This window comes from Rissa tridactyla, chromosome 1 (genome assembly GCF_028500815.1).
Source record: "Rissa tridactyla isolate bRisTri1 chromosome 1, bRisTri1.patW.cur.20221130, whole genome shotgun sequence".
NCBI lineage: Eukaryota > Metazoa > Chordata > Aves > Charadriiformes > Laridae > Rissa > Rissa tridactyla.
The window spans coordinates 32,040,491-32,048,545 of record NC_071466.1 but is presented as its reverse complement, the minus strand read 5'-3'; the positions used below and the strand labels follow the sequence as shown (position 1 = coordinate 32,048,545).

The window sequence follows — 8,055 nt, the reverse complement described above, 5'->3', positions numbered from 1 at the left end:
CTTTGCAGCTGAAGAGCAAACCTTTCAGGACAGGGTTGGGTTTGCATTGCTTTGCCCTCCTTTCTCCGTCCCTTTTTGCTGTCACTAAAGCTGCTAGGCTTGCTGCTTTCCTTCCTGGAGAGTACCATGACTCCTCAACCAAAGCTGTCCTGCTGGGTCAGAGCAACAGGGTGGCTTCTTGCCTCCTCTAGCAGAGCAAAGCAGGTAGGAGAGAGTTGGGTTTGTGCGAGGACGGTGAAAACATCTCTGAGTCAGGCTGCCCTGAGAGGAAAATAGCAATGAGCAGAAAAGCTGAGGGAACATTTTATCACCCATGAATCATTGTTCAAGTTCAATGGTAAACTGGAGGAACTGGAAATGGGATTCCTCTGCAGAAAGTCCTTCTCAAAGGAGAGCATTTCCAGAGGCGCCTTGCTGCGGTGCAGAGTACGCAAATACATTCCAAGGAGATGTGTTTGCTGTCTCTGGAAAAACAGTGCCATAATTGTTCATCAATATTTGAAATACAATAGCCTTTCTGTTCTTAGAGAGGGTGTTTCAGTAAGACTTCAGCATCTACAGCCGCATGTGACCGGCTGATTGTCCTATTTGTCGGCTAAGGAACTTACCTATACCATAGCGGTGTGAGGGTTGGGTTGGGTTTGGTGGGTTGTTTGTTTGGGGTTTTTTTGCACGAAGTACAAAACCAGAGAAAATAAAGTGAAAGTTCACATAGCAACAGAAATAAATGTATAAATTGAGAGATAACAACTTTATGGTAACTGCGGATGTTGGGACTTAACAGCTTCTTGCTTGGAAAGGGGTTCATTTGCATCGGGATATGATTGATGTTCTTCTCAAATCCAGGAAACAGGTTTTCCCCTACAACTTTGTGTTGCATAAATTAAATGTTGGGTGCTTTCTGACTGAGTGTGATAAGTATATTGTCAGTGGAAAATAACACTTTTACAGGTTGTGCATGCTCTTGTCTTTTTGCAGCTAGAACCCTATTTTCCTTACACTAAGTTTCTCAAATATCTGCAATGAATGGTTATACTGTTTAATACATCAAATATCCTCCAAGAAGCAGTGAAGTAGTTAATGATTTAATTTAGTCTTTAGCAATGGATGATGCAGATGACTTACATCCAGAAATTAAAACGCTGACAGAGAGCATCATCCTATGGATGTGGAAATGTGGGTTCCTTCCCCCGCAGTAAAGGCATAAATTACTAGATGCTGCAGTGTATAGTTAACCAAGGAAAACATTTATATGAAAAATAGATTGAGGCCTAAGGGCATGACTGTTTGAGCCAGGATCTCTTGTCTTCCTCCGTATCCCTTTATTACTTGCAGACTTTTTTCTTCTGCATTCATCTCTCCTCCCAGGTGCTGTTCTGTTTTCTTACTGATGTCATGGTATCATTTCAGACCAGAATGGCAAAGAAGAGTAAATCCAAGGAAATTCTTTCTGCTCCCACATACTAGCGTTTATGTTTGTTGTAAATTCCAGCTAGGGACTTAATTTAGTGTTTGGGATCAAATATCAAACTCTTCCTGTAAATTAACCTATATATGAATACAATTTCTAAGAAATGTCGTGCTGGTGTTATGCATATTGAAAATGGATAGGTCCAGATTTCGCTTCATAGATTCAAAAGCATAAGCTTACTTTTTCATCTGTTGAGTAATGAATTCACTTTTATGTAGAGTAAAGCATGCAGAACTTAAAAATTGTCACTAACTTAGTTGATAGCTCATTGCAGCTTTGGAAAAAAAAAAGTGTTGTATTCTTCTGGACAGATGTTCCTACTGGACAGCTGGAAGCGGGCTGATGGCCTGGTACATTCTCGTTCTTCACCTTTGCTATGTGGACAATTTAGAGGGGAGCCGGAGAGTTGCTTTCTTGCAAATTGTTGATCCACTAGGTATTTTTAGCATGGTTCCACTGAGTCACTTATTGCATAGCAGGCCTGTATTTTAATCTAATGAGGATCTTTCTAATAACTTCCATTACTGAAACTTTTGAATGTGGGAAAGAGGTGAAAGTAATTGGATTGCAATGATTAAATCATCCAATGCAATTACCTTCAAAAGGTTGTCTGTTTATGCTTCCCAAATGCAAACGGGAATCAATCAGTACAAGAAGCTGCATCTGTTCTAGAAGCACATTTGGTGGGGCGTAGGCGGGTGAGGTCTGTGGGCAAGAGGGAGGGATGAAGATCATTTTATTACCCCAAAGCTCTGTAAGGAAGACTGATGCACGGGTCTTAATGAGGGAGATAATTTTAAGACTTTGCTTGAAAAAAAAATCCTAGTGTGATATAACACTTGTTGTCTAATAATTTCCAAAGCTGTAGGTTGATGCTCACTGAGAACTCCAGCCCTGCATTTACCTGCATTTGCAGATAAAATTAGCTTCCCTACAGCATTTATGCTGGAATGTGGTGTACTCACTGCACTGCTTTATATGATGCATGATGAGCAGTGCTAGTAACCTCAAGGTAACACAATATTTTTTTCAGTGGTTGTGACCTCTGGTTCATTTTTTGGATCTCTCTTTACTTGCCCAAAGTTTCCGCAGTGGAAAATGGTCAGAATCTGATTTTGGTCCAGTGCCTGAACAGCAGAGCATGCACTGCTTCTAGGCATATGTGCTCGGGTAACTGGAAAAAATCACTGAACTGCGTGGCTCATTGTCCAGAGAACTGAAAAATGGGTGGAAACTGTTTCACAGCTGAGTAGTAAAACTGTTGTGTTGCTATCATTTGGTTTTGAGTCATTAAAATCCATTTCTCCTGAGATTGTCTCCTGTGAATCTTTGTTTTCTAGTCACTTCCCACAAAATACCCAAAAAGCCCTCTATGTAAACCAAAACTGTGTTAAATAAAGTGGTGTCTCTCTTAGGTCTAAGTACCACTGATGGTTATAACAGTTTTTCCTTGACAAACCCGTGCAATTCTATAGCTGCATATAACCTACCAAAACGTTGACATTTTCCCTGTTATGCAATATGCATTTGCATTTAGTTTATGGCAGCATGAATTAAATGAGGAAATATCTTACAAAGCATGGTTTGAGTTAGGATGTTGCGTAAGCTCTGTGTGAAAAATTCCTGCCTTTCAGTCTGTCTGCCTGATTACTTGGCATACTGTTTTGTGCAATGTTTTTTCTGTAGATAGATGGTAATTGTACAGCACTTTAAATCTGTAGTTTCTTCCCTAGTGTACCTTTACGCTGAGCTTTATTCCCAGACTTTTCCACTGTGTTCCTTCTACGCAGAAAGGAACTAGCAAAGTGCTCTGCAAGATCATTAACCTCTGAGCTTTGTTTGTACAACTCTTCAGTAGCTCATTCCCTGTCTTCACTGAGGATGTTGCCTCAAAATGAGATTATTCATGATCAAAAGTTTTATATTTTATTTTTTGTAGGATCAGGGTCTTTCTCTGGGGTCCATGCCAATAAACTATACTAGTGACTCTTGAGAATGGATGAGGCAAGAGACATTCATAGGGGAGGATTATGAAGGAAACCAAATAAGACTATTTAGATTTAATAAGGATCATCATCAACGGTAGCAAAAATCAGATTCGTTGTCAGCAGTTGATGGTTAAAGATGCCCATGAGTGAACCCCTTTGTGCGTTTCCCCCTACCCTACTCTTTGCACCAGGCTGTAGAGTTGCTCCTGAGGTCCCTGTTCAGCATCAGGTGGGTGCTTGCATTGTAAATTCTGCATCTGGCATCATCGTTTTGTGGCAGGAGGAGAAATGAGAAGTCTGGACTTTTATCGACCCCGTCTGACAAGTGCTGCATGGATCATTATCATGGAGATTGCTGTAGTGATGAACCTCACCAAAAACATTCTCTGCTAGCCTAGGCATGGATAAATTCAAAGCAGGGGGATTTTATATCACTGGATGGGATTGACAGTGCCCTTTAACATTCAAGGATTCATCAGACTTCTTCCCCCAGTACAGTTGGTGCCTATGCAACTACTACCAGATCCAGCTGGGTCCATGCAGTTTTTGGCATGCTCCCTGTGCTGGTCACGTCTAGGACTGCATGCAGCCATTATTTGGTTTGGCTCCCTTGCAGCTGTCGTGTCTCTCTGGTGCTTCTGAGCTTTGTGCATAAGGGTTGCTGGCCTGGTGGCAATGGCAGTGGCATTTTGGATACAACAGTAGGATGTCAAAGATGTTGGCTGTTGGGAGCTGGCCCAGCTTCCTCTTGAAGCCGACCATACTGCTCCTATGGCTTTGTTGCAGGGCTTGAGGCATACAGAGTGTAGAGTGCAATTATTGCTCAAAGGGCTTTTATTTTATAGGAAGCATGATGCTTGAGTTACAGACTGAGGTTACAATGAAGATATTGTATCTTCTAGGAATGCCCTGACGTAATCGCTGCTAAGAGAGAACCTCTCTAAAAAAGCCTGTTCTTCAAAACTCTTTAATCTTTTCCACACGTATTTTCTCCCCTTTTCTGAACTAGTAGCTCTTGCACTTCGTTTTAGAAACTGAACCTACCCTTTTTTAATACGAATGAACCTTGAACAGATCTACAGTGAGGTATACTGTATACAGCTGTACACTGTCTCATAGTCATAGAAAAAGTCCAGTGAGTAAACCCTTGACTAGTTTGTTTTAAATTGCACATTTGTTCATCAAAATCAGTGAAAATGAAATAGAACCTGAAATCTGCCCCAAAATCATAGGGTTTATGCAGAACCCTCCGTCAGATTTGTGTGATGGGCTTTGTGGGGACTAGCATGGGTGAGCCTGAGAGACACAGACACACACTTTCCTGGGTCTTTGGGGTTGGCTTTGGGAGTGGTGATAGTGTGGAGGAGTTGGGGGTTTGGGTTTGTTTGTTTGTTTGTTTGTTTGTTTCAGGAGGACATAGGATGAGAACCTGTTAGATAAAGTCCTTTTGGTGCCTGAGGTTTCGACACTCTGTTATTAAATTTCTTTTTGTTTTCCCTGATACACAGGCTGTCTCAGAAATCAGTTCGGGTTTTGACTTTTGCTTTCATATGTTTTCTTTCAAAATTTATCAGAGAAACGAAACTCCTTGTTGCTGGTTCCAGTACACTGACAGGGGTTCATGAGCTGCCACTGAACATGAAAGATCTTCAGAAAATCCCAGTAGCAGCTCATGTCATTAATTGGTGGGAGCTAGAATCTCTTCACATCCCTTGCCCAGAAAAGTCCCCCGAGAAGTTGGGGGGTTTATAGTACTGTAGTGTCTTTAATGTAGTTGTTAAATATTTTTCCTTATCCCACTTCTAATGACAATGCCTCTCTGTTAAAGGCAGTAAAACTGTCAGTGCTGTACATGGACTTCAAATGCTGCTATTGTCATGTTTATTTAATGACAGCAGATAAAGCTTTTGCTGTTTCCAATGCAGTTATTTAGTTTCCAGAGAGACATGGCTTTTGAATATTTCTCAATTGTCTATTATTGGATATTTAGGAACAGGCAAGATTTTTAATTTTTTTGTTTCAACAGTAAAGAAGACTTCAATATATTTATGGTGAGAATATGTGCTAATACTGTATTAGTTATGCCTGAAACCTTACAGACTGCACTAACCCTGGATATAGTATTATCCTAATCTCTTTTCTATAAATTAAATAGCTAGATGAGCATTTTAAAGACTTGTCCAGAATAGTTTAGTGTCTTTCTTTTCCTATTTGGAAACTGTTCTGTAACTGTGTTAAATTGGCTCTCTGGTTAGGACAGCTATCAGAAGGGGATGTCTTTATTTTTAACCATTGTAATGTCATTTGCACTGATGACCCGCCTCCCTTTCCCAAGGAGCAGTAGTGCGCATGGGGCAGGCATTGCTCTCTGCATGAGCCTCATACAACTTAGAGAGTGACAGATGAAAATTTCTGTACCAGGTACTCACTACAAATAGGAATAAAACTCATTGTGAAGCTTGTACTGGGTTTGATACTTACCCCTCTTGGTACCTTGGCAAGACAGGAGATCAAAAATACCCACAATATATGGTCCAAGGTATAAAGAATAATGAGGAGTATGTTAAAATGCCATTTAAAACAATTTCCTGAAGCCCAAGAATACCTACAAAGTGTTGTAGTAAACTGTATGTGTTGAGGGTTACCTCCGCTCTGTTATACAGCTGGCATATGCCTGGGGCATGAAGGCGATAGTGCATTACACAAGTGCACCTCAGCGAAGATAAATGTTTTGAAAAGGCAGGAGCGAGGAAGGAAAACATTCACAAGCAGGACAGGAGGGATCTGTTGTGGGAACTGATATATTGGATTTCTTCACTCACAATTAGAACTGGTAGTTTTATGGATATTCTGGAGGAGTGAAGTGGAATAGGAATAATGTGTTTCTCTAGGTAATGGTGGTGTTGGATCTCCCTACAACAGAGTTGACAGTATTGCAACACGCAGACATTCTTGGGACAACGCTTAGACATGTCCAATATGTCTGTACTCTATGTAATGCCAGTATGTTCTTTTCCCTTTGCCTTAATTTCACACAAGGCACCAAAGAGAAAAGACGAGAGCCCTGCCTATGAGTCAGTCACAGAGACTCAACTTCACAGCTCCAAGCGACACTGAGTTTTCCAGCCGTGAGATGACAAGACGCTGAGGTCAGACTAGGGATCAAGTAGAGAATCTTGCATCCTGCCTGGCAGCATTCTGCAGGTGTCCATTGAGCATGCTGCAAGCTAGGATTTGTATGAGCAAAATGTCTTTATCGGAAAGAAGATACCGTGGCACGTACCGCTGCTTGAATAAGTTTCTGTAGATGGTGAAGCGCAGAGCTGCCATGCTGAGGTGGATATGCTGCTGTTGACATAGGCACCTCCATGAGTCGTAGTTGCTCAGCTGAAGCCTACCTCCTGCACAGCCTAGCAGTGTGTTTGAGATGTGCCGGTACAACCACAGCCACCAGGACTTGAGACACACACTCTTGAGCATAGCAGAGATAAGCCATTTTTCTTTTAAAATATACATTTTCACATCCCCTTAATATATGAAGACGTAGCCTGTCTTTTGCGTGGTGCAATTACTTCTGTATAGCCTGTCTCATTTAAAAATAAATCATTTCTGTTATGAAAAGACTAGAAGAGCATCCATCGATTTGACAGGTTTTAAAAATCTTTCCAAGCCAATTCACTGGCAACAAAATGAAGGGGCAACAAAATGAAGGGACAACTCATTTCCTTGGTGATGCCAACTCAATCACTCTAGAGCAGTTGAAGACCGGATCCTGACCTGGGGTGGGTGCCGTGTTTAAGTCCAGTAACCATACAGCTAGCAAGTATTCTTTGTGACATATATCCTTAAAAATCTTATTTTTGTTCAAGAAAATCTTTCTTCTAAGACCATTTGGCTTCTCCCAAGTTCAGCTGTTGGTGCAGTTTGTTCTTTAGCCCAAATCTACTTTGAGAAAAAGTTACCCAGAAAAGTTTAATGAACTGAGGTGAGTTTTTCTTCTTTCAATAAAACGCCTTATCTAATCCACTGATCTTAAGAGAAGAAAATCATGAGTCATTGTTTTCTGACACGAGGAAGAATTTTTACGTTTACGTCAGCTTCTATGTAGATATCGGAATTCCATTATAATACTTAACATAACTTTCAGATGCTTGTTTTGAAGATATGCATAGTAATCGTCCTTAATTTAAAATAAATTGTTTATGAGATCTTTTGTTTTCCTTTATTTAAAATGATTTACTGGGGAGATAAGTATTTCTGTAATGAGTTACATGAACTGACTCGCTGGTTATGTTCCCTTTCACACACCTTAGAGTTAGATAACATCTTTTCATAGTCTTTTTATTCTTAGAATGCTTTGTTTCTCATTTTGCATGACTTAGTCACTGAATGGAAATATATTTGACAATGTAAAGAAATGAGCGTACTGTGTGCCTACAGAAGAGGCTTACACTAGTAAAAGTAGTTTCACTCTTAACTAGGAACCTTCACCAGGTTTGGGTTTTTTTTTAAACTTAAGCAGAAAATATTTTTTTTGTTTTAATACCATTCATCTAACAGTCTTAACATTGACGTAATTGTCAAATTAATTAGTAA

At 40.3% G+C, this 8,055-nt stretch overlaps 1 protein-coding gene across 3 annotated transcripts in view; it reads left to right on the top strand.

The window, feature by feature from the left end:
• The window catches only part of WDFY2 (WD repeat and FYVE domain containing 2), a 66,262-nt gene that overhangs the window by 22,786 nt on the left and 35,421 nt on the right, over window positions 1-8,055 (top strand). The window lies entirely within an intron of this gene.